The sequence below is a fragment of the Leucopleurus acutus genome, assembly GCF_964270905.1.
Source record: "Leucopleurus acutus genome assembly, chromosome: 12".
In the NCBI taxonomy this organism is placed as follows: Eukaryota; Metazoa; Chordata; class Mammalia; order Artiodactyla; family Delphinidae; genus Leucopleurus; species Leucopleurus acutus.
The window spans coordinates 19,081,957-19,107,398 of record NC_139154.1 but is presented as its reverse complement, the minus strand read 5'-3'; the positions used below and the strand labels follow the sequence as shown (position 1 = coordinate 19,107,398).

The 25,442-nt window shown below is 38.9% G+C and overlaps 1 protein-coding gene and 1 pseudogene across 2 annotated transcripts in view; one reads left to right on the top strand and one right to left on the bottom strand.

Annotated features, from left to right (window-relative positions):
- Nucleotides 1-2,115: 2,115 nt before the first annotated feature.
- TSGA10 (testis specific 10) overlaps nucleotides 2,116-25,442 on the top strand; it is a gene marked incomplete at its 3' end in the record, with an annotated part of 107,477 nt that continues 84,150 nt past the window's right edge. The window contains exons 1-3 of the mRNA XM_082851316.1: nucleotides 2,116-2,146; nucleotides 14,121-14,207; nucleotides 23,933-24,148. The remainder of the gene's footprint in view (nucleotides 2,147-14,120; nucleotides 14,208-23,932; nucleotides 24,149-25,442) is intronic.
- On the bottom strand, nucleotides 8,004-8,991 carry LOC309969634 (large ribosomal subunit protein uL13-like; annotated as a pseudogene). Its single transcript has 2 exons — nucleotides 8,642-8,991; nucleotides 8,004-8,501 (listed from the first exon to the last, which is right to left on the bottom strand). The product of its transcript is annotated as a large ribosomal subunit protein uL13-like (transcript).

Sequence of the window (25,442 nt, the reverse complement as noted above, 5' to 3'; positions counted from 1 at the left end):
ACATCTACGTGGCGTACGTACCTAAATGCTTAAACTCTTCTAATTTTTTCCCTAAAGGAAGTACTTTCCTACCACCTATATTAACAATCCCCTTCTCCCCACAAGCCTTCAACTCTATCTTAGAGTTTTGAGGTTTGTACATTTTTCCCCATTTCTTTTCAATAATGCTAGATCATGAGAACATTTTATTCAAAATAATCTTAGTATTTTAAGAGGAAATGAGATTATACTTTGTTTTCCCTAAAATAACTTTTCAGGATGGTCTTTGAGAGCTCATTCTTCTTTGTAACTTATTTTATCAGTTAGGTATAATTATATTTCACAGGAAATGTATGTATCTCTTGGGACCTCTGACTTCTTTATCTAAAATAACAGGGACACGATTTAATTTTTTAGTATCTAGCTATACTTACAAAGTATATTATATCTGAAAATATGAGAAAATGTACTGGCACAAATAACAAATAAAATGTACTGGCATAAAAAAATCAGAGCAGAGACTGGAAAAACATATGGCACATATTTAAATGCACTTCTGTGAAATTCGTTCTAACATAAAATTTATTTATGCCTGTCAAAATACATTGTAGGAAAAAAATGAGTACTCACCTGGCAAAAACAGGAAGCGTTAGTCTCTTGAAATGTGAGATTACTTTTGAAAGACACAGGCGAATACTATACCAAGATCATCAGAGAACAGCTATGAAAACCTAGTTTATTTCATCTGTAGGAAAAGACAGGGAGATAAAGCCACCTTTAGAGTTCAGAAGCCCTTGGGTTACTTAAGAAAAGTGGAACATATTAAACATTAAGAAATGTTTAAAGGACAATATTTCTTTTCCAGCTGAGCTCCAAAAATTTGGCAGAATAATGCAATTCTCATTCTTTTTCCCTAAAAAGTTCATTTCTTCATTTTTAGGTAATGTGGTCAATATTAACATAGTTGGATGGCCAAAAATAATATTACACCTGGTTAACTTAAATGAGTGTTCCCAGACTGAAGGCTCCTATTTGAGAGGACAAATTTAAACGGTATTAAACAGGAGCAGAATCTGTACAATATTAAATATCAAGTGATATTTCTTTTTTTTGTTAACCATGATCAGTTTTTCTTCAAAGGGGACTTGGAGAAGGCCTGGCTTGTGGAGAAGGCATACCGGTCAGGAACCTGCGCTGTCATCACTAGTTCTGTCACTCCCAGATTCAACCCAGACTGGATGGTGCCTGGCGGACGGGGCTCGGGGTCCGCAGGCTCCCCAGCTGCGGGCGCTTACCGCAACAGGACCGTCTCTCCCCCGAGGCTGCAAGCAGCAGCACCCGACCCGGGAGGCTCCCCGCAAACAGGCCCCTGACTGCGGACCGAGAGCGCACCACCCTCCCAGCGCCCAAGAGCAACTCTGCGGAGTAACGAATTCACTGAACGTGGGTCCAGAATGGTACCCGATCCCTGGGGAAAATAGCACAAAAGAGCGGCAGCAAAGCAGCAGGTGTCCCAGAGCTAACTGAAGGCAGCCGGAGGGAATGGAGCCCCGCGCATGCGCATTCCACTCAGGTGCGGCCGTCGCCCCCAGGGAGTAAGGAAAAAGTCTTGGAAAAGGGGATAGCGGCTGGTTACTAGGAGACGGGACTCTCGGAGGGGTAGTCTAGACGCTGCGTGGGCGTGCGCCTGCGCGGCGCGGATGAACCAGGAAAAGGCCTTATCCTCAAGCGCCCTGTAAGGCGGACAGGAGGACGTACGCGTCGCTACGTGCGTGGGTGTGCGCGCGCGGCTTGTAGTCCCCGCGAGAGGGAGGGTCGAGCCAGGTACGCGTGCGCACAGGGACTTGGGACGCGCTGGACGGAAGCGGAGCAAAGGCTCCGGGGAGGTGGAGGACGAGTCCCCTCAGGTACAGAGCGTGAGGGCGGGGCCGACGGCGGCGGAGGCCGGCGCTAACCGTCCCCGCCTCCTTCCTGCCGGGTCCCGCCTCCCTGCGACTCCCGGGGCGGGGCCAGGTCGATTTGGGATGGGAAGGGAGAGGAAAGGGGCGGAGGATGGAGACCTCGAGGGACCTGGATCCCTGACGGAGGCGGAGTCCTGGCAGTCGCCAGGATGAGCTCCGGGGAGGATGGCAGGCCGAGAAGCCCGGGGAGGGACCCGCAGCCCCAGGTAGAAGCGCGGGGATGCGCCGTGTTGGGGTAAAAAGCATCTCCTGGGCCAGAAGGCCTCTGAGAGGGCAGCTGCAGGGGGCGGGTGTGGTGGGTGTTCGGGGGTGAGGGCGACCCCTGAGGTGGGTATTGGCTGCTGGAGCCGCTGTTAGGGGCGGTAGCCGGCGGAGTTGCGGTCCAGGGAAGCCCGCCAGGAGCAAACTTTGCCCCTGTTGTCGTTTCTCGGGAGCTTAGGGTTGAGCCCAGTTCCTATGGTGACCGCCTCGCTGCCTACCGCGGCTCTCCGCTTGGTCGTTGCGGGGATTGTTCTGTTTAGAAACGCTCTGGAGTGGAGCTGAGGAATTTGGAAGCGAGAGATTTGGGAGTTCAACCTGGCTCTTCCTGACTCCCAGCCTCTCACTTTTAAGCCACTTTATAGACTTGGCGAGGTGAAGGGCCGAGACTACGTAGTCAATTGCATGAAAATCTCATATAATTACAGTAGAAATTATACACCAGAAAGATAGGGTACGCTGGCTTTCCTTGGAAAAAGTACTTGAGGTTTAAATTGAATAACTGCGGCGATCAGGGAGCTGATACCTAAACACGCATAGGAATACACTTTTTTTTTTCTTTAAATAAAGTCAAGGATAGCGATTTCAGGAAACGTTACATAGATGACACAGGGTCTCTGTGTTTGTTTTCCTTTTTCCATTTAAGGCCATTATATCTCACGATATTCGTTGTTTTAAATTTCCTCTAGTGGTTTTCAAAATTTCAAGCACACTTTTTTTTTGTTTTTTCCTAACCTGTAAGGAAATAAATAGAAGAATAATCGGGTTGCAACTAGAAGAAAATAGTTTAGTTATAACTATGAAAGGAAAGGGTTACATTGCTCAGATCTGCCTCCAGGATAAAACTGATTTTTGTTTGTATGTTAATTGATGAATGAGCTAAGCCATTTAGTCTTAATTAGTGGGTAGTAACTAGGAAGATACATTAATGATATATTTATTTTAAACAGTATACAGTTTAGCATTATCTAATGGCAGCTTCCAAAATAAATCTTGTTTACCTTCTGAAAAAAATCACTAGATGTAGACGTTCTCTGACCTCTCTGTCTTCTTCTTCAGGTGCTTCTTTTTCCATTTGTTTTAGGATTATTTGCTTTTTTTTTTTTTTTTCGGTACGCGGGCCTCTCACTGCTGTGGCCCCTCCCGTTGCGGAGGCTCCGGACGCGCAGGCCTAGAGGCCATGGCCGCTCCGCGGCATGTGGGATCTTCCCGGACCGGGGCACGAACCTGTGTCCCCTGCATCGGCAGGCGGACTCTCAACCACTGCGCCACCAGGGAAGCCCTACGATCACTTGCTTTTAAAAGTACTCCACATACAGAGGCAGTTAGAGCAGGTGTTGTTATTCATTCCCTTTTCCCATCACATGCTCCTCCTTGTTCCCTTTCTTGACTTCTATGATAGCCACTTCCTTGCTTTTCCTCGTAGTTTCACCATCTTTGTATGTGACCATGCACTTCCTAGTTTGGCTTGTTTTTGAACTTTAGGTAGATGGGATTGTACTAAGTTTTCCTTTGTATTTTGCAAAGTTTGCTGTTGTAACAATGTTACTCAATATTGTTTTTACGATTGATCCTTTTTATTGCTTGTAGTTAGTTTGTTGTTTGGTGTTCCATTGTAAGAGTATACCACAATTTACCTACTGTTGGTGGACACTAGGGTTTCTATGTTTTTTGGTGAATATGAGGAACACTGCTGTGAATTTTCTTGTACACATACCCCATGATAATCTCTTGAAGTGTGCTGGTTGGTAAGGTAGTTCTGTTTGTCTTAGTTATGCTATTTATGTCAGTCTGTATTAAATTCCTTTGGTTCTGAAAAGCCTCTTGACAACAACTCTTTGACTCCCTTCTTATGTTTCCAAGAGGAACTGATAAATGATTCTTCTCCTAAGGCCATTGTTTTATGCTCCTTAAAAAGGACAAGTTATTTCTTCACAGTACAGTCTGGATTGAAGAGAACTGAGGAGCTTTGGTTTGGATGGAGTGACTGGAGAGATTATTTCTTTTTAAGAAAGGTTAAACAAGTGACCTTACTGTTTTGTTTGAAGTGAATTTCCAAAACATATATTCACTTATTTTTTATAAATACAGAACCCACCTCAAAATTATTCATAAAATTTTATGTGGTTTTCTACATCCTTCTCTTAGTGAAGCTATTCCCTCCTACTTCAAAGTGTCTTTCAGTCTAAACTTTTGGAGACAGTTTTCTAAAAAGAAAACAAGTTGACCTTTTGTGGAACCAGATTTCAAAATCCTATATAAGATACTCCAGTATTTTCAATTATTCTATCAAAATATTCAGTAGATGTTTGTTGAGCACATATTATATTTTGCTCAGCACTGATGATACTTTTTAGCATGTGATCTCAACTCCTGTTTCACTGAAAAATTAAAATTCTGCCAGGCAGGAACTTCTTCAGATTTCTACCCCTTCTTATCTAAATCGTTACCTGACCTTGCTTTTTTCTGTCTTGTCTCAAAGGACAGTGCGCACCCTTTACCTGGGTTTTCTCTTACTAGCTTATTGGCCTTTCTCCTTTAGTTAACATTAACCCATGTCTTAGGAATCGTCATTGTGTTTATACTGGTAAGAATTTTTAACCTGGAGTACAAGAAATTTGGGGAGTTCTTGAACCCCCTGGAATTGTTTTTAAAGTTTTGTATGTGTTTGCATTTAACTGGGGTAACAACCTAGGGCTTTTGCTTAATTCTGAAAGGGGTCCTTGATATAGAGGAAATTAAGAAGCAAGTTTTTCTCCTCTTCTGTTGGCCCTTCAACAACCCTGCTCTTTTCCCAAATTTTGTTCTATCTTTCTTCTCACAATCATGCTTTGTAAAAGAAATCTACACTTTCTATTTCTTTTTCTTTACTACTCATTCATTTGTTCATCCTCCTACCATTGAAACTACCTTGTTTGAATCATCAAAATTCATTATTTGGGAAATGTTTTATTGAGTACCAACTTTGTGCTGGGCACTCTTCTAGGCATTAGGGATATTACAGTGGCTGGACAAGAGCCTAGATCACTTGGAGCTTACATTTGGTGGGGGGTGACAAACAATAAACAAATGAAGAAATAAGTGATATAATTTCAAATAGTGTTAAGTGTGATAACCTAATGGGCGAGTGAATAGGAGAGAGGCTACTTTAGGTAAGAGGTTGGAGAGGATGCTCTGATATTTCAGCCAAATTGCCAAGGCTAAGAAGGAGCCATTCATGTCAAGGGCTTGGGGGTGAGAATGTTCCTGACGGAGGGAAAGCAAGGGAGGAGGCCTCAGAGTGGAATGAGATTGGCACAGTAGAGGAACAGAAAGAAAACCAATAAACCTGGGGGGTGAACAAAGAAGAGAGTAGTAGGTGTATTTAGGGAAGTGAAGGCAGGGGCCAAATCATGTAGGACCTTAAAAAGTTTGACTTTTTTTAAGAAAATTGAAATCGTATCAAGTATCTCTTCCGACCACAATGCTATCAGACTACATATCAATTACAGGAAAAAAAACTGTAAGAAATACAAACACATGGAGGCTAAACAATGCACTACCAAATAACCAAGAGATCACTGCAGAAACCAAAGAGGAAACCAAAAAAATACCTAGAAACAAATGACAATGAAAACACAACAACCCAAAACCTATGGGAGGCAGCAAAAAGAGTTCTAAGAGGGAAGTTTATAGCAATACAATCCTACCTCAAGAGACAAGAAACATCTCAAATAAACAACCTAACCTTACACCTAGAGCAATTAGAGAAAGAAGAACAAAAAAACCCCCAAAGTTAGCAGAAGGAAAGAAATCATAAAGATCAGAGCAGAAATAAATGAATAAGAAATGAAGGAAACAGAGCAAAGATCAGTAAAACTAAAAGCTGGTTCTTTGAGAAAATAAACAAAATTGATAAAACATTAGCCAGACTCATCAAGAAAAAGAGGGAGAGGACTCAAATCAATAAAATTAGAAATGAAAAAGGAGAAGTTACAACAGACACTGAAGAAATACAAAGCATCCTAAGAGACTACTACAAGCAACTCTATGCCAGTAAAATGGACAACCTGGAAGAAATGGACAACTTCTTAGCAAGGTATAGCCTTTTAAGACTGAACCAGGAAGAAATAGAAAATATGAACAGACCAATCACAAGTAATGAAATTGAAACTGTGATTAAAAATCTTCCAACAAACAAAAGTCCAGGACCAGATGGCTTTACAGGTGAATTCTATCAAACATTTAGAGAAGAGCTAACACCTATCCTTCTCAAACTGTTCCAAAATATAGCAGAGGGAGGAACACTCCCAAACTCATTCTACAAGACCACTATCACCCTGATATCAAAACCAGACAAAGATGTCATAAAAAAAGAAAACTACAGGCCAATATCACTGATGAACATAGATGCAAAAGTTCACAACAAAATACTAGCAAACAGAATCCAACAGCACATTAAAAGGTTCATACACCATGATCAAGTGGGGTTTATCCCAGGAATGCAAGGGTTCTTCAGTATATGCAAATCATTCAACGTGATACACCATATTAACAAACTGAAGGATAAAAACCATACGATAATCTCAATAGATGCAGAGAAAGCTTTTGACAAAATTCAACACCCATTTATGATAAAAACTCTGCAGAAAGTAGGCATAGAGGGAACCTATCTAAACATGTAATAAGGCCATATATGACAAACCCACAGTCAACATCATTCTCAATGGTGAAAAACTGAAAGCATTTCCTTTAAAATCAGGAACAAGACAAGGTTGCCCACTCTCACCACTGTTATTCAACAAAGTTTTGGAAGTTTTAGCCACAGCAATCAAAGAAGAAAGAGAAGGAAACGGAATCCAAATTGGAAAAGAAGAAGTAAAACTGTCACTGTTTGCAGAAGACATGATACTATAAATAGAGAATCAAAAAGGTGCTACCAGAAAACTACTAGAGCTAATCAATGAATTTGGTAGAGTAGCAGGATACAAAATTAATGCACAGAAATCTCTTGCATTCCTATAAACTAATGATGAAAAATCTGAAAAAGAAATTAAGGAAACACTCCCATTTACCATTGCAACAAAAAGATAAAATACCTAGGAATAAACCTACCTACAGAGACAAAAGACCTGTATGCAGAAAACTATAAGACACTGATGAGAGAAATTAAAGATGATACCAACAGATGGAGAGTTATACCATGTTCTTGGATTGGAAGAATCAACATTGTGAAAAAGACTATACTACCCAAAGCAATCTGCAGATTCAATGCAATCCCTATCAAACTACCAAAGTCATTTTTCACAGAATTAGAACAAAAAATTTCACAATTTGTATAGAAACACAAAAGACTCCAAATAGCCAGAGCAATCTTGAGAAAGAAAAACAGAGCTGGAGGAGTCAGGCTCCCAGACTTCAGACTATGCTACAAAGCTACAGTAATCAAGACAGTATGGTTCTGGCACAAAAACAGAAATAGAGATCAATCGAACAGGATAGAAAGCCCAGAGATAAACCCATGCACGTATGGTCACCTCATCTTTGATAAAGGAGGCAAGAGTATACAATGGAGGAAAGACTGCCTCTTCAATAAGTGGTGCTGGGAAAACTGGACAGCTACATGTAAAAGAATGAAATTAGAACACTTCCTAACACCGTACACAAAAATAAACTCAAAATGGATTAAAGACCTAAATGTAAGGCCAGACACTATAAAACTCTTAAAGGAAAACATAGGCAGAACACTCTGACATAAATCACAGCAAGATTCTTTTTCTTCTTCTTTTTTTTTAAATTAAGAATAAACAGTCAATTTTATTGGGCTCAGACTAAGAATCCATGGGTTTTGAGGACCTCTGTGAATTTGTCAATTTTCTTCTCTGTGTTCTTTTCGGCCTGCTTCCATAGCCTCGTGAGCTGCTCCTTTTCCCAGTAGTGGATCTTGGCCTTCTCATTTCTCTTCTCCTCAGGGTGGCTGTTACTGCCTGGTATTCCAGCCAACCTGATGAGCCAGGGACCCTAGGTAGGCAAACTTCCACATAGGCTTCAGATGCACAACCTTGAGGGCGGTAGGAACCACCATCCTCTTTTTCTTGTCATAGGGTGGCAGGATCCCATCAAACGCCTTGAGGCAGTTTAGAGCGGCCTGGCCTTGATTGGCCTTATGGGACAGCATGCCTTGCACTGTCTGCCAGAAGATGCGGCTGGGGGCTCAGAAGTGGTAGGGGGCTGTGGGAGGGGTTGGTGTTCATCCGCTTGCAGAGGAATGCCAGGTACTTCAACTTGTTTCTATAGAAATTGCCAGAAATATTGATGCACTGTCTGCCAGAAGATGTGGCTGGGGGCTCAGAAGTGGTAGGGGGCTGTGGGAGGGGTTGGTGTTCATCCGCTTGCAGATGAATGCCAGGTACTTCAACTTGTTTCTATAGAAATTGCCAGAAATATTGATGCCATCACAGCACATAGCCACCACCTTTTGACCCAGAAGCACCTGCTCGGCCATCATGGCCACCAGGCAGTCCAGGAGATGGCCTTGGCCATCGAGAACCAGGACCTGCCCCTCCGCCATCTTTGGCAGCTGCCTCCAAGATGTTTTTTGACTCACCTCCTAGAGAAATGGAAATAAAAACAAAAATAAACAAATGGGACCTAATGAAACTTCAAAGCTTTTGCACAGCAAAGGAAACCATAAACAAGACGAAAAGACAACCCTCAGCATGGAAGAAAATATTTGCAAATGAAGCAACTGACAACGGATTAATCTCCAAAATATACAAGCAGCACAATATCAAAAAAACAAACAACCCAATCCAAAAATGGGCAGAAGACCTAAATAGGCATTTCTCCAAAGAAGAAATACAGATTGCCAACAAACACATGAAAAGATGCTCAACATCACTAATCATTAGAGAAATGCAAATCAAAACTACAGTGATGTATCACCTCACACTGGTCAGAATGGCCATCATCAAGAAATCTACAAAAAATAAATGCTGGAGAGGGTGTGGAGAAAAGGGAACCACCGTCTTGCAGTGTTGGTGGGAATGTAAATTGATACAGCCACTATGGAGAACAGTATGGAGGTTCCTTGAAAAACTAAAAATAGAACTACCATATGACCCAGCAATCCCACTACTGGGTATATACCCTGAGAAAACCATAATTCAAAAGAGTCATGTACCACAACATTCATTACAGTACTACCTACAATAGCCAGGACATGGAAGCAACCCAAGTGTCCATCGACAGATGAATGGATAAAGAAGATATGGCACATATATACAGTGGAATATTACTCAGCCATAAAAAGAAACAAAATTGAGTTATTTGTAGTAAAGTGGATGGACCTAGAGACTGTCATACAGAGTGAAGTAAGGCAGAAAGAGAAAAACAAATACCGTATGCTAACACATATATATGGAACCTAAAAAAAAAAATGGTTTTGATGAACCTAGGGGCAGGACAGGAATAACTACGCAGACATAGAGAATGGACTTGAGGATGCGGGGACGGGGAAGGGTAAGCTGAGATGAAGTGAGTGGCATGGACATATATACACTACCAAATGAAAAATAGATAGCTACTGGGAAGCAGCTGCATAGCACAGGGAGATCAGCTTGGTGTTTTGTGATCACCTAGAGGGGTGGGATAAGGAGGGTGGGAGGGAGAAGCAAAAGGGAGGGGATATGAGGATATACGTATGCATATAGCTGATTCACTTTGTTATACAGCAGAAACTAACACAACGCTGTAAAGCAATTATACTCCAATAAAGATGTTAAAGGAAAAAAAAAATATATGAGCTACCTTTGTAAGCTAGAGATTAAAGTAAAAAAAAAAGTTTGACTTTTATTCTGATTTCAGTGGGAAGCCATTGGAGTGTTTTGAGCAGGATCTCATTATTTTAAAATGATTGTTTTGATTTCAGTTTGGAAAAGAGGTTGCAGGGAGCAGCAGTAGAAGGAAAAAGACCAGTTAGGAGACAATTGCAGTAATCCATGTGGGAGATGATGGTGACTTGAACCAAGTAGGTGATAATAAAAGTGTACAGAAGTGGATGATGGATTGGGGATATATTTTGGAGGTAGATCCAAAGGGCTTGTTGATGGATTTGATGAGGTTCAGGAAAAGAGGAAACAAAGACAACGCCTTGGTTTTTGACTTTGATCACTGCACAAATGACAGTGCCATGTGACATGGGAAAGACTGGGAAGGAACATGGTGGAGGCAGGGTTGAGAGTAGAAGTGCAGGTGGAGGAATTGAGGTCTGTTTTTGTTTTTTTTTTTGTGGTACACGGGCCTCTCACTGTTGTGGCCTCTCCCATTGCGGAGCACAGGCTCCGGACGCATAGGCTCAGCGGCCGTGGCTCACGGGCCTAGCCGCTCCGCAGCATGTGGGATCCTCCCGGACCGGGGCATGAACCCGTGTCCCCTGCATCGGCAGGTGGACTCTCAACCACTGCGCCACCAGGGAAGCCCAAGAGGTCTGTTTTAACATGTTAAGTTGTGATGGCTTTGGACATCCAATAAACAATATAATGTGTTAAGTGCTCCAGTAGGGATATGTTCATAGTTTGGAGGGAACATGGAAAATATATGCTAAGTCTTTGGGGGGAAGTAGAAGTCAGAAATACTTTTTTGTAGTCCTGTATTCCCTTAGCATACATGTATGTGGCACGAATCATACTGTACTGTAATTTCTGATTTGTTTTGGACTTCCCTAGATTCATTGAGGCTTGAAATTGTAAGTTTTTTGTTTTAATTTAATTTAATTTTATTTATTTTATATTGGCTGCATTGGGTCTTTGTTGCTGCACGCGGGCTTTTCTCTGGTTGTGGTGAGTGGGGCTACTCTTCGTTGCGGTGCGCAGGCTTCTTGTTGTGGTGGCTTCTCTTGTTGGGAACACGGGCTCTATGTGCGCAGGCTTCAGTAGTTGTGGCACACGGGCTCAGTAGTTGTGGCTCGCGGGCTCTAGAATGCAGGCTCTCAGTAGTTGTGGCGCACGGGCTTAGTTGCTCTGCAGCATGTGGGATCTTCCTGGACCAGGGCTCGAACCTATGTCTCCTGCATTGGCAGGTGGATTCTTAACCACTGTGCCACGAGGGAAGCCCCTTGAAATTGTAAGTTTTTATTTGTTTTCTATCTTTCTAGCTTCCCAATCTAATATTGGTTCATCCTTATCCTAACTGTTCATAAATTTGTTTGGTAAGTGAATAAATGTTACAATCTGATAGTATGAACTGAAACAGTGATAGTAGTGATGGAAGAAATGTGTTTGAGAGAGATTTTAGTGAAAAGATCAGTAGGACATGACGGCCAATTAAATAAGTTGAGTCAGTGAGAGGAATTAGTAATAATAGTAATTGTAAATAATAATAATATATATATAGCAGTTATTATTTATTGCCAGGCACTGTTCTAAGTGCTTTACATATAATAACTCATTTAATCCTCACAACAACTCTATGAGGCAAGTACTGTTTTCATCTCTATTTTAGAGATGAGGAAGCCATGGCCAGAGAAGTAACTTGCCTGTGGTCATGCAGCTAAGAAGGGGCAGAACAGGCATTATGAACGGAAGCAGTCTGAGGCTAAAGAACATGCTCTTAACCACTATGCTGTGTTGCTTCCCCGTTGAGAATGATTGTGATTCTAGCTTGGGTGTTTATGATGACAATTTGCTGCTTACAAAGTACTTTACTTGCGTTCTCTGAGATCTGTACAGGAACACAAGTTCCATTCAAAGCTCCATCTAGAGATCACTGGAAGGTGGAAGATATTCAGGTAGCCTGAGGTGGAGAAACTGGCATGCCAGGCATGGGCATTTCAGATACACTGATTTCTCTCCCTTTTTATTGCCTCCAAAGTTAGTGTAGGGAAAGTCGCAGCTCAAATATGATGGCTCACAATTGTCAGGTAGACTCTTGGTCTCTTTATACTTCTGATTTCTAGACTAGACTGATAGTAAACGTGACTGTTCATTTTACCAAAAAGAAGAAGGAAGGTTCCATTTTATCTGCTTTAGTACACTGCTTCATTATCAACCTCTACAAATTTGTATTGACACCTTCCTGTTAGCCAAAGAACTGTGCAGATTGATGGAATACAGAGAGCTCTAGGATATTATTTGTTAAGATTCTAATAACTGTGTGAGGAAGACATATCCAGAAAAAGTAAATAGCTACATAAATTGTTCTATTACCAAGATATTTGGATGTCTCAATGAAGAGGTGATCACCGTTCGATGGAGAAGACAGAGAAAACCTCCTAGAGAATATGGAATTCAAGCTGAGCCTTAGAAGTGTCTTTACTTCAGTGGAGAAAAGAGTGAGGGCAAAGCTCATGAACAAAAGATAATATGTTTCTGAATGTATGTATAAAGAAGGTGTAGAATAGTTTGTCTTTAATAGAGGGGTTCTTGGAGGTGTCAAGTAGGAGGTAAATTTGAAGAAGTAGGAAGGGACCAAATTATGAAGAACTCTGTATGCTAGGCAGGTTTAGATTTTAGGTCCTTGCTATTCAAGGTGTAGTCTGTGTGCTAGCCAAATAGGGATCGCTGAGCAGCTTTTTAGAAATGCAGTATTTCAGACCTACTGTGAGTAATAATCTCATTTTAACAAGATTCCCAAATGATTCGTATGTTTACTAAAATTTGAAAAGTACTGCTATAGTGAGGAGTCATTTGATTCAGTTATACTTAGTCACATGTTTATAACTAGGAACATATTTTTCAACAGAAACTATGTAAGAAATGGTAGTTAGGATTTCAGCCTAACCCATAAAGGCCTAAAACGATTCATAGTTAGAAATGCTTTGTGAGATCTAATGCTGAAGTTCCAGGAGAGGCAGGAACTGCTGGACTAGAGAACAGAAAAAGCAGATTTGTGTCTTGTTTAGGGAAAGGGAAAAAGGGAAATAAACCTGTCAGACTGCTAAGGGCTGAGTTGTACAGGGCGTTAACACAAGGTCAGTGATCCTGAGCCTTAATTTCCCAAGCACTAGATTTTGGAGCATAGCATCTGTGTTGCTTTGCTTGTAGCAAATTCTCTCTTAACGTAATGGTAGCCTTGATTCAGAGAAAGAAAAATTATTTCCTTAAATTATACAGTTTCTAAGATACATAGTCAAGTAAAAAAAGCACAGTGAAGAGTAGTATGTGTAGTATGCTAAAGTGAGAAATCTTTTAACACTGTTATTTTGCACATGTGCAAATATGTATGTAGAAAAATTCTGAGAAATGGAATTATTTGTAAAGAAGCTATGTGCATTTCTAATGTTGCTAGATTTACCCAGTTGATCTCCATAAATACTGTGTCAATTTACACTGCCACAGAATGCTAATTTATATATCCAACTTTATGATTTTGCCAATGTGATGGTTAAAAAATGGTATCCCAGTGTTGTTTTAATTTGTATTCCTCCAAATGGTGAGATTGAATATCTTTAAATCTATTTAAAAGCCATTTCTGTGAAATATCCATATTCTTGGCCAATTTTTATATTAGGGTATTTCTTTTCCTTTTTTTAATTATAGGAATTATTTATATATTAGGGAAATTAGCCCTTTGTGATATGGGTAGCAAACCTTTTTGTTAATATACAAAAATAACAATAAACAGGTAGCTAGTGAACATCATAGCCCTGGAAGTAGACCACTTAATTTGCTGCTGACCCATATTCCCTTAAATAGAGTGGAGTATGTCTTTTTTGAAAAGCATGTTCAATACTATAGTTTCATATTTGGAAAACACACAGAAGAAGTTTTATAATATAAAGTTTTAAGAAAGTAAATGTTGATGAAGTCCTTTTAGCTGGTGGAACAGGTTAAAAACAATTTTTTAATTGAATGTTGTTAATTTTCAAAATTATGATTGTTGTGGGAAATCACAAAGCTGTTTTAAACCTGACTGTCTCTATATTATTCCCATTCCTTCCACTAGGTTACCACCAAAGAACATGATTTTGATCTAGGGGCTCCAGTTTCTGAAGCTGAAAAACACCAGAATATTCTCCAGCTAGAACAAGAAGTGAGAAATCAAGACAAATTCATTTCTTCACTGAAGTTACAGGTTACATTTAATTTCTCTGCATATTTCCCTAAATTAATTTGGGATGGGGGCCTATATTAAAATAAGATAAAGAATAAATACCAATTCAGTGCTCATTTAAATTGTATGGGTCTAAAATCATTCCATTTTTATCTTAACCATTTTGAAACACATAGATTCAGAGTTAGTGAGTGAAAACTGTATCCCAGGTGTTGTATCAGATGCTTTCAAGTACATAATCTTACTTAATCATCCCAACTTTGTGAAATTGTGATGTTATTTCCATTTTACCAATGTGGAAGCCCAAGTTCCAAGAGGCTAAAGAATTATGATATTTGACTAATGAGTGACAGAGCTAGGATTTCTCTGAACTCCCATGTTAGCTAGAATTTGAATCCAGTTGTCTGAACTCCCAAGTTCATTATTGTTTCTGTTCTCCTGGTGTCTGACCTGTGGTATAGCTATTAATAAAGGCTATTAAAAGAAACTTCCTCTTCTAGGAAAATGGAGACTTACTTTTCCTTACTCTTCCCACTAAGTACAGCTAAAAACCCTGAATATTATGTATAAAGCAAGCATAAGAACACTCTGAAAGGTGGGAAGAAGGAAGACTGGCTAGAGACCTCAGCACACAATGAATGTTAGGACATGTTAGGGAGTTCCTGGTTTTTCTTTTTGTTCCATATATCCCAGGCAGAGTACTGGAAAAACTGGCAACCAGAAATCATGGGTGCAGATTTATAAAGGTCTCAGAAAAGCCATCCCTTTCTAGCTGAAGGACTAGGAATTGGGCAATCTAGCAAGGCAGATTACTCTTAGACAAGAACTGCCCATTTTAAGCAGACACCAGGGAAAAAAACTAGCTCCATTCCTGCCAGCAAAGGCTAAGAGCCCAGACATCCACCCTTCTCATGCTATAACAAAGAACCCCATCCTTCCCTCATCCCCCCACCCTGCCCCACAAGGCCCCCATCCCACCAGGGTGGTATCAAAGAAGGCTGAGTGGGGAACCAAGACTTTTGTGTCATTCAGGAAGTAAGGAAGTCCCCAACCCCATATTGTCAGCAGAGACCACATGGGGAGCCAAGAAGTCCACTGCCACCTGGTAGTAAGAGGTGCCCCATTTCCTCTTTGCTGGGATGATATCAGAAGAGACCTAATGCGGAGTCAGAACCTTTACCACCCTCCAACAGTAACAAGTCCACCCACCCACAGTGGCAGTGGAGGATACATGGGAGCGGTAATAAGGAGCCTCCATTCTTCCAGCTCTGGTGATATCAGCAGAGGCCTGGTGGGGAGCCCGAAGTCCCATCCCTGCGTAGCCGTAACGAGGAGCCCCACCCTTCCCAGGTGTCAAAGGAGGCCTAGTGGAGAAATTGGGCTTTTACTCCCATCCAACAGTAACAAGGCAGTGTCCCCCTTTTCTTGCTGGAGCGGTGTCACAGGAAGCCTACTGAAAGATAAGAGTCGGTGTCTTAGACTATGAGGTCTCAATAAAAAAAAAGGAAAAAACACTCCTCATCCCAAAAATCAGGAAGATTTCAACCTCTATGAGAAAAGACAATCAAGAGATGCCAACACAGAGATGAATCAAATATGACAATTATCTGACAAGGATTTTAAATTAGCCATCATATAAATGCTTCAACAAGTAATTTTGAGCATGCTTGAAACAAACAGATAAAGTACAGCCAACTGGAATTTTGGTAGCAAACAGACTGTTCGAAATAAAAGATATAAAGTAGAGGCAAGTGGAATTTTGGTAGCAAACAAGCTGTTCTTCAGTAGGTGAATAGAATAAACAAACTGTGGTATATAATAGAATATTATTCACTGATTAAAAGACATGAGCTATGAAGCCATAAATAGACATGAAGGAACCTTGAAAGGATATTGTGAGGTGAAAAAAGCCAATCTGAAAAGGTTACATACTCTGTGATTCCAACTATACGACCTTCTGGGAAAGACAAAACATAGAGACATTAGAAGAAGATCACTGGTTGCCAGGGATTTGGAGGGAGGAAGGGGTGAAGGGAGCACAGGGTATTTTTAGGGCAGTGAAACTATCCTGTATACAGTAATGATGGATACATGTCACTGTACATTTGTAAAAACCCACAGAATCAACAACCCTAAGAGTGAACCCTAATTAAACTCTGGATTTTAGTTAATAATAATGTATAATGTTGGCTCATCAATTGTGACCAATGTACCACACTAAAACAAGACGTAAATAAGGGGAAACTGGGGTGAGTTGGAGGGGGGAGAAGGGGTATGTGGGAACTCTCTGTACTTACTGGTCAATTTTTCTGTAAACCTAAAACTGCTCTAAAAAAAAGTGAGTTTTATTAAAAAAATACATGGGAGAAAAGACTTCCAAATTATGTATCTGATAAGGGATTAATATCCAGAATATATAAAGAAATCCTATAACTCAACAACAAAAAACCCCAAAACAACGCAATTCAAAAATGGCAAAAAACTTGAATAGATGTTTCTCCAGAGAAGATATACAGATGGCCAATAAACATGAAAAGATGCTCAACATCACCAGTCATTAAGGAAATGCAAATCAAAACCACAATGAGATATCACTTCACACCAATCAGGACCACTCTTATCAAAAAGCAGAAAATAACAAGTGTTGGTGAGGATGTGGAGAATCTGGAGCTCTTGTGCATTGCTAATGTAAAATGGTTTAAGCATAGTACAAAATTTTGGCAATTCCTCAAAAAGTTAAGTATAGAATTACCATGTGATCCAGCTATTCCACTCCTAGGAATATCCCCCAAAGATTAAAAGCAGGGACTCAAACAGATACTTGTACACTAATGTTCATAACAGCATTATTTATGATAGCCAAGAGGTGGAAACAACTCAGATTCCATCGATAGATGAATGGATAAACAAAATGGGGTACGTACAAACAATGGAACATTGTTCAACCTTAATTCTGAAAGGAGACTACAAGATGGAAGAGCCCTGAAAACAGTGTGCTAATTGAAATAAGCCAGGCACAGAAGGACAAATATTGTATGATTCCACTTATATGAGGTAGGAAAATTCATAGATAATTATTTAATGGGTACAGAGTTTCAGTTTGTGATGATGAAAAAGTTCTGGAAATGGATATGGGATGGTTGCACAATGTTGTGAATGTACTTAATGCCATTGAATTTTACATTTAAAAATGGTTAGAGTGGTAAATTTTATGGTGTTCTATTTTACCACAATAAAAAAGTTTAAAAAAATACAGTAACTGAAATTAAAAACTCAGTGTTCTCAAACAAAAACATGAAGAGGAGGAGAAAAGAATGAATCAGTGAACATGAAGATAGAAATAAAGAAATTACCTGATCTGAACAATAGAGAGAAAATAGAATGAAAAAATGTGAACAGAGGCTCAGGGACAGGTGGGAATATAACAAAAGATCTACATTTGGATTGTTGGAGTCCCAGAAAGAGAGGTAAGAGAAGGTGGGGCTGAAAAAATATTCAAAGAAATAATGGCTAAACAGTCCCCAAATTTGGCAAAAGACATAAACAAATGAAAGAAGGTGAGTGAAAAGCTACCAGGAGTCTCCCAAAGAAATCTACACTGAGACACTTCATATTCAAACTGAAAACTAAAGACAAAAAAAATCCTGAAAGAAACAATTCATTATTTATAGGGGAGCACCAATTCAGATGGCAGCAGGTCTGGAAATGAGATCAGAAGGAAGTGGCACAACATTTTTCAAGTGTTGGAAGAAAAGAACTGTCAACCCAGTGCATATTCTGTATTTAGAAAAGTATGAAGGGAAAAGTAAGAAATGAAGGGAAAATTAAGATATTCTCGGATGAAGGAAACTGAGAATTTGTTGCCAGCAAAGCTACCCTAAAAAAATATCTAAAGGAATTTCTCTAACAAGGAAGGAAGTGATAAAAGGAGTAGTCTTGGAAGAATAAGAAGGAAGGAGGAACAACATATAGAGCAAAAATATGGGTAAACGTGATCGAATTTCCTTTTCTACTTTTCTAAATTATGTTTGTCGAATGTAGTTCTCAGTGCATGTAGAGGAAATATTTAAGAATTATTTTATTAATAAAGGAGGGTAGAGGGACGTAAAGGGAGGTAAGGTCTCTGCACTTCACTTGAACTGGTAAAATGTAGGCTGTGATAACTTATGAACATATAATGAAACACCTAGAGCAGCCACTAAAAATCTGTAAAAAGAGTTATACTCAGAATTGCCATGGATATCTCAAACTGGAATTCTAAAAAATGTTCAAGAAACCCAGAGGAGAGTGGGTAAAACAAAACAGAAAGAAAAATTTTTAAAAAAAACACAACAGAAAACAACAGAAAAGTCACACTTGAATCTTAACATAAAAGTAAGTACATTAAATATATGTAATCTAAATACACCAATTAGAAGCTAGAAATTGGCAGAGTGGATTAAAAAACCATGACCTAGCATTATGCTGTCTATAAGAAATTCACTTCAAATATAATGATATAGCTAGGTTGAAAGGCATTCAGACCCAAATGAAGAAATAAAACTATCCCTGTTTATAGATGACATGATCTTCTTCCTGGAAAATCTCATACCATCTACAGTGTAAAAACTAGAACTAATAAATGAGTTCAAAAGGTCAGAATACAACACAAACATACTGTATTTTTGTTTTAAATGTATTTATTTATTTATTTTTTGGCTGCGTTGGGTCTTTGTTGCTGTGCGCAGGCTTTCTCTAGTTGCGGTGAGCGGGGGCTATTCTTCGTTGCGGTGCACGGGCTTCTCATTGCAGTGGCTTCTCTTGTTGCAGAGCACAGGCTCTAGGTGCCTGGGCTTCAGGAGTTGTGGCTCGCAGGCTCTGGAGCACAGGCTCAGTAGTTGTGGCACACGGGCTTAGTTGCTCCGCGGCATGTGGGATCTTCCCGGATCAGGGCTCGAACCCATGTCCCCTGCACTGGCAGGTGGATTCTTAACCACTGCACCACCAGGGAAGCCCTGTATTTTTGTATATTATCAATTAACCTGTGGAAATCTAAATTAAAAATTACATGCCATTTACAATCACTCAAATAGAAAATGGAATCCTTAGATGTAAATCTAACAAAATAAGTATGAACTCACATTCTGAAAACTACAAAATGCTAATAAGAGAAATCTAAGAAAATCTAAACAAATATTCAGGGATTGATAGCCTCAACATAGTAAGATATCAATTCTCTCCAAATCTATATCCAAGTTTAATACGATTCCCATCAAAATCCCAGCAAAGAACAATTTTGAAAAAGACCAAAGTGGAAAGAGTCATTCTCCTTGATTTACAAACTTAATATATAGCTACAGTAATCATGACTGTATGGTATTGCTAGAGGGACAGACGTAGATCAGTGATACAGAATAGAGAATCCAGAAATAGCCTTACACGAATACAGCCAAATGATTTTTGACAGAGGTGCAAATGCAATCTGATGAAGAAAGGTAGTCTTTTCAACAAAATGTGCTGGAGCAATTTGATATCTTTTAGGAACAAAAATGAGCCTAGACCTAAACCTCACACCTTATACAAAAATTAACTCAGAATAGATCATAGATTTAAATGTAAAACATAAAACTATGAAAGTTTGAAAAGGTAACATAGGAACAAATCTTCAGGACCTTGGGCTTGCTGAAGAGTTCTTAGACATGACAGCAAAAGTGTGATTCATAAAAGAGAAAATTGATAATTTGAATTTCATCAAGATTTAAGTCTTTTGCTTTGTGAAAGACCCTGTTAATAGGATGAAAAGATAAGCTACAACCCCTGTTTCTGTCAAAGGAATCGTATCTAGAACATGTGGAGAACTCTCACAACTCAACAGTAAAAAGCAAACAATCCAGTTAGAAAATGAACAAAGAATATAAAGACATATTTCACAGGAGGATGTATTGTTGACAAATAAAAAGATGTTCATCTTTTCTAAACATCAGGGAAATACAAATTAAGACCATGATGAGATAACAATGCACACTGTTAAGAACAGTTAAAATAAAAAATAGTCATGATACCAAATGCTGGCAAGGCTGAGGAGAAGCTGGATCACTGATACATTCCTGGTGGGAATGGGGAATTGTACAGCTACTCTGGAAAATAGTTTAGTTCTTAAAAAACTAAACATACATTTACCATACAGCCCAGCAATTGCACTCTTGGGAATTTATTCCAGAGAAATGAAAACTATGTCCACTCAAAAACCTGTATACAGTTATACAGTTGTTCATAGCAGCTTTATTTGTTATAGTCCCAAACTGGAAACATCTAAAACTTCCCTTAATTGGTGAATTATTAAACAAACCGTGGTAATCCATACCGTGAAATATTATTCAGCAATAAGAAGGAATGAACTGTTGATCCACATAACAACTTAGATGTCAGGGGCACTGTGCTGAGTGAAAAAGCCACCGTCAACAGATAGCATACTGTGATCTCTATCACATGATTCTATTTATGTAACATTCTCAAAATGGCAAACTTATTATAGACATCAGTGGTTGCTAAGAGTTGAGGGTGGGGAAGGAAGGCTGTGACTATACAGGAGTAACGGGAGGGTGATCTTTGTGGTGATGGAATAGTTCTGTGTCTTACTGAGGTGGTAGTTACAGCAATTTACACGTGATAAAATGGTATAGAACAATAGGCACACGTTGTACCAATGTCAAATCTCTGGGTTTGATATTTTACTGTAATTTAAGATGTAACTGTTTGGGGAAACCAGGTTAAAGGCACATGTACCTCTGTACTACGTTTGCAACTTCCTGTGAACCTTTAGTTATTTCAAAATAAAAAGTTTTTTTTTTGGCAAGTTTTTTTTTTTAATAAAAGCTAATTTTTGAGTACCTATTGTCTGCCAAAAATTTTACTTGAACTTTTATATCTCTCTAACTACACCCTGAAAATTGTAGGTATTCTCTCCATTTAACAGATGAAACTCAAGAAGCTTCCATTTATTTTTTTCTGAAGTCAGATGCATCTCTTAGGATCAAGAAAATATGGTAAATTGTCCGAGGTTAAGTGACTGGTGAGGAACTGCAGCAGGGTTTAAACCTGTCTGCCTCAGTCCAAAGCCCACATCCTTTGTAACCTCCTCTTCTAAAGTACTTGTGTCTTGGAATTAAGTAAAAGTGGGGCTTGATGTCAAGGTGAGGGAAGTGTTCATTTATTTACTTATAATGTATTTGTTTTATTCATTTAATAATTGAGCATCATGTGCTAGATATATAATAAATGATACAGAAAGGAGAGGTATGTTGATACAGAAATTAGAGACATGATCCCTTTAAAGTCGCTTAGAACTTAGTGGAACAGACAGAGAAACAAATGATTATAACACATCTTATAAAATACTAAGATAAAAATATATAAGAAGCTGTATGGGAGCCCAGAGAGGAAAAGCATGTGTAACCTTTCCTGGTGGGAGGTCAGGAAACATTTTTAGCATGTTCTTGTTGCTCAGAGACGTGGCACTGTTGAAGCCATGAACAAAGACAAAAAGATAGATAAATTGAAGTTTGTTTATCCCTATAGTTAAAAAAATGCTAGTAATGAAAAGAGGTAATAAGAGTGCGGGAAAGTAAAGAAACAGTGAAAGCATGGATAAGAAGAGCAAACAGGAAATCATTGCATGGTTTCTGTTGCTAGTTGCTAGAGGTGAGCTGCAGATTTCTTTAAAATTACTACAGGCAAAAGCAACAAGGAAATTGTAAAGTAATTCACGGTACAAAGAATAAAAACAAGCCAGGTATACAAAAGAAGCACATGTTTTTCTGAAATTGAGACCTGAGCGAAGTTTTCCCTGAGCATTCTTTTTTTTTTTTTTTGTGGTACGCGGGCCTCTCACTGTTGTGGCCTCTCCTGCTGCAGAGCACAGGCTCCGGACGCGCAGGCTCAGTGGCCATGGCTCACGGGCCTAGCCGCTCCGCGGCATGTGGGATCCTCCTGGACCCGGGCACAAACCCGTGTCCCCTGCATCAGCAGGCGGACTCTCAACCACTGCACCACCAGGGAAGCCCCCTGAGGATTCTTATAGAGAGGGTTCTGTGATATAGTATATAACATTTTCAATAAATTTCCTAACAGGTTTTAAAATGAGTTTAGCAAGTTTCTTACAGCATGTCTAGAGCTTAGGTGTATATTGGAGATGGTGGAGAGGGCTTGGGCAGGGCAGTAGGCCTGGGACCACAAATGGTATTTGTTCATCTTATTCTCAGTGTAATGAAGCACCATAAGGCTACAGGAATTACTTCAAATTTGCATTTTCAAAGAATTTTTAGCTGTAGTTGGGAGAATGCCAAAAAAGAAGAGAGTAAGAGGTATTGCTGAAATTCAGCCTGGTTGTGATAAAAGGCTCAACTACAGAAATAAGTGCATTTACAGTTTGCGTTTTTGCTTTTTAAAAAATTCTTCAAGTTTTTTTTTTGTCTCCTGGTTTTGACAATTTAAACTCTTTTCCTGTAAATCTCACAAGTTAGTGTGCCTTACAAAATACCAAAGTGAGAATTGGATTAAAATAATGGCTTTTATTGTGCTTCTTGAGTATAATAAATGTCATTGTGGTATAGTTAGTTATATATAATTCATGACCTTTAGGATATTTCTTTATATAGTGACAAATAATAAAGTTTATATTTTTAAAGAAAACTTTGTTGATTTTGATGGTTTGGAAAGAGCTCTCTCTAGTTACTTGAAAAGGGCAAGGTTACAGCAAAAATAATGTTAGAACTAAGAATAATGTTACATAAGAGATTTAGCAATTTTAGATGCTCTTTAAAGACCAAGACTGTTTTTTTCTTCTGTCTTTTCACATCTTGCACACACAGTGCCTTGAATATAGTAGGTGCTCAATAAATATTTGTTAAATATACAGTGAGAGACAAATCCTGTGGAAAAGGGCTTTGTGCCACCCCTTTATCTCAGATATTTCTCTTACGGCACTTAACATACTGTATATATATTTCCACAAGTAAACAATACATTCTCTGAGGCAGATAGCTAACCTATCTTTGTATCTGTTGAATTTAACATAGTTCTTGACATATTATCATTATTCAATCGGTATAACATATCTTTTTTCCTTTAAAGGCATTTGGATACCTTCGTGATAGAAAAGGCCCTTTTCTTCATCCATTGATGGTTTGATAGTGGGCTAGGAAAGAAAGCTGTGGTCCTCCGCATAAGTCAGCAGATACTTGATTGATTTGGTATTTAGCTTAGTCAAGTAAGTTACTGATATGTTCAAAGGACTTTTCTAAAGAGTTAACATATTTTGATGACAGTAGTTAGAAACTTAATTCTAAAGAATGCCTAATTGATGATATTAATTATTTAAATTAAATAATTTCAAGACTGGTTTCTTTTCTGCAGATATAAATATTTGGCAATTTTTCTAATAGTTTTGTTAAATATCAACACTAAGTGTTTTTTTTTTGTTATTAAGCTGTAAATTGTTTTGAGAATTATAGCTATAAACCTTTAAATTTTCACTTAGTATATTTTTTTCAGATAGGTAACACAGTCACATGGTACAAAATTCAGAAAGTAAAAAAAGATATATAGTTAAGTCTCCTTGCCAGGGAAGCAAACCTCCCTTCCTGAATCTAGTCACCTAGTTGTTCTCCTCAGAGGGAAGCTAAGGAAATAGTTTAATTTGATGATTTTCTTTCTACTTGTAACAGATTGAAGATCTCAAACAGACAAATCATGGCTTGGAAGAATGTGTTAGGAAACTCTTGGATGGTAAGGAGGTGGTAAGCAGTCAAATAGAGGATTTAACCAGCCACAATGAGCATCTTTGTCAAGAACTGATTAAAATTGACCAACTAGCAGAGCAACTAAAAAAAGAGAAAAAGTCTGTGGTGGATACTGCCAACAAGGAACTTGAAGAAGCAAAGGTATTAGATTGATCACTGATCAGGTTTTTTTTTTTTAATTGAGGTATAATTGACATATAACATTATATTAGTGTACAACTAGTATACAATTATATTCAGGTGTACAACATAATGATTCAATATTTGTATGTATTGTGAAATGATCACCACAAGTCTAGGTAACATCCAACTACTGATCAGGATTTTAATTCTACTTTAAACATCATATAGTTATTAATGCAGTGGAAAAAGTGGCATTCTCATTTACCTCATTTGAAAGTTTTTTAGATTTGACATTGTAATTAAATGTCTATTCTAAGGATTAAATTGTTTTGTGTTTCACATTTTATTTCTTTTAAAAATTTTTACCCAAAAATTTTCCTAAGTAATATGTAGTCATAGTAAAAACTCAAAGCAATGGGAATGTTCTGTATATAGAACATTTCTCTTTCTCCCTAATCCTTTTTTCCTCTGCAGAGGTATCTACCAACAAGTATATATATTTCCATTCTTCTTTTTTTTTTTTTTTTTAACATCTTTATTGGAGTATAATTGCTTTACAATGGTATGTCAGTTTCAGCTTCACAACAAAATGAATCAGTTATATATATACATATATTCCCATATCTCTTCCCGCTTGCGTCTCCCTCCCTCCCACCCTCCCTATCCCACCCCTCCAGGCGGTCACAAAGCACCTAGCTGATCTCCCTGTGCTATGCGGCTGCTTCCCACTAGCTATCTACCTTACGTTTGGTAGTGTATATATGTCCATGCCTCTTTATCGCTTTGTCACCGTTTACCCTTCCCCCTCCCCATAGCCTCAAGTCCATTCTCTAGTAAGTCTGTGTCTTTATTCCTGTTTCACCCCTAGGTTTTTCATGACATTTTTTTTTTTTAAATTCCATATATATGTGTTAGCATACGGTATTTGTCTCTCTCTTTCTGACTTACTTCACTCTGTATGACAGACTCTAGGTCTATCCACCTCATTACAAATAGCTCAATTTCGTCTCTTTTTATGGCTGAGTAATATTCCATTGTATATATGTGCCACATCTTCTTTATCCATTCATCCGATGATGGACACTTAGGTTGTTTCCATCTCTGGGCTATTGTAAATAGAGCTGCAATGAACATTTTGGTACATGACTCTTTTTGAATTATGGTTTTCTCAGGGTATATGCCCAGTAGTGGGATTGCTGGGTCATATGGTAGTTCTATTTGTAGCTTTTTAAGGAACCTCCATACTGTTCTCCACAGTGGCTGTATCAATTTACATTCCCACCAACAGTGTAAGAGGGTTCCCTTTTCTCCA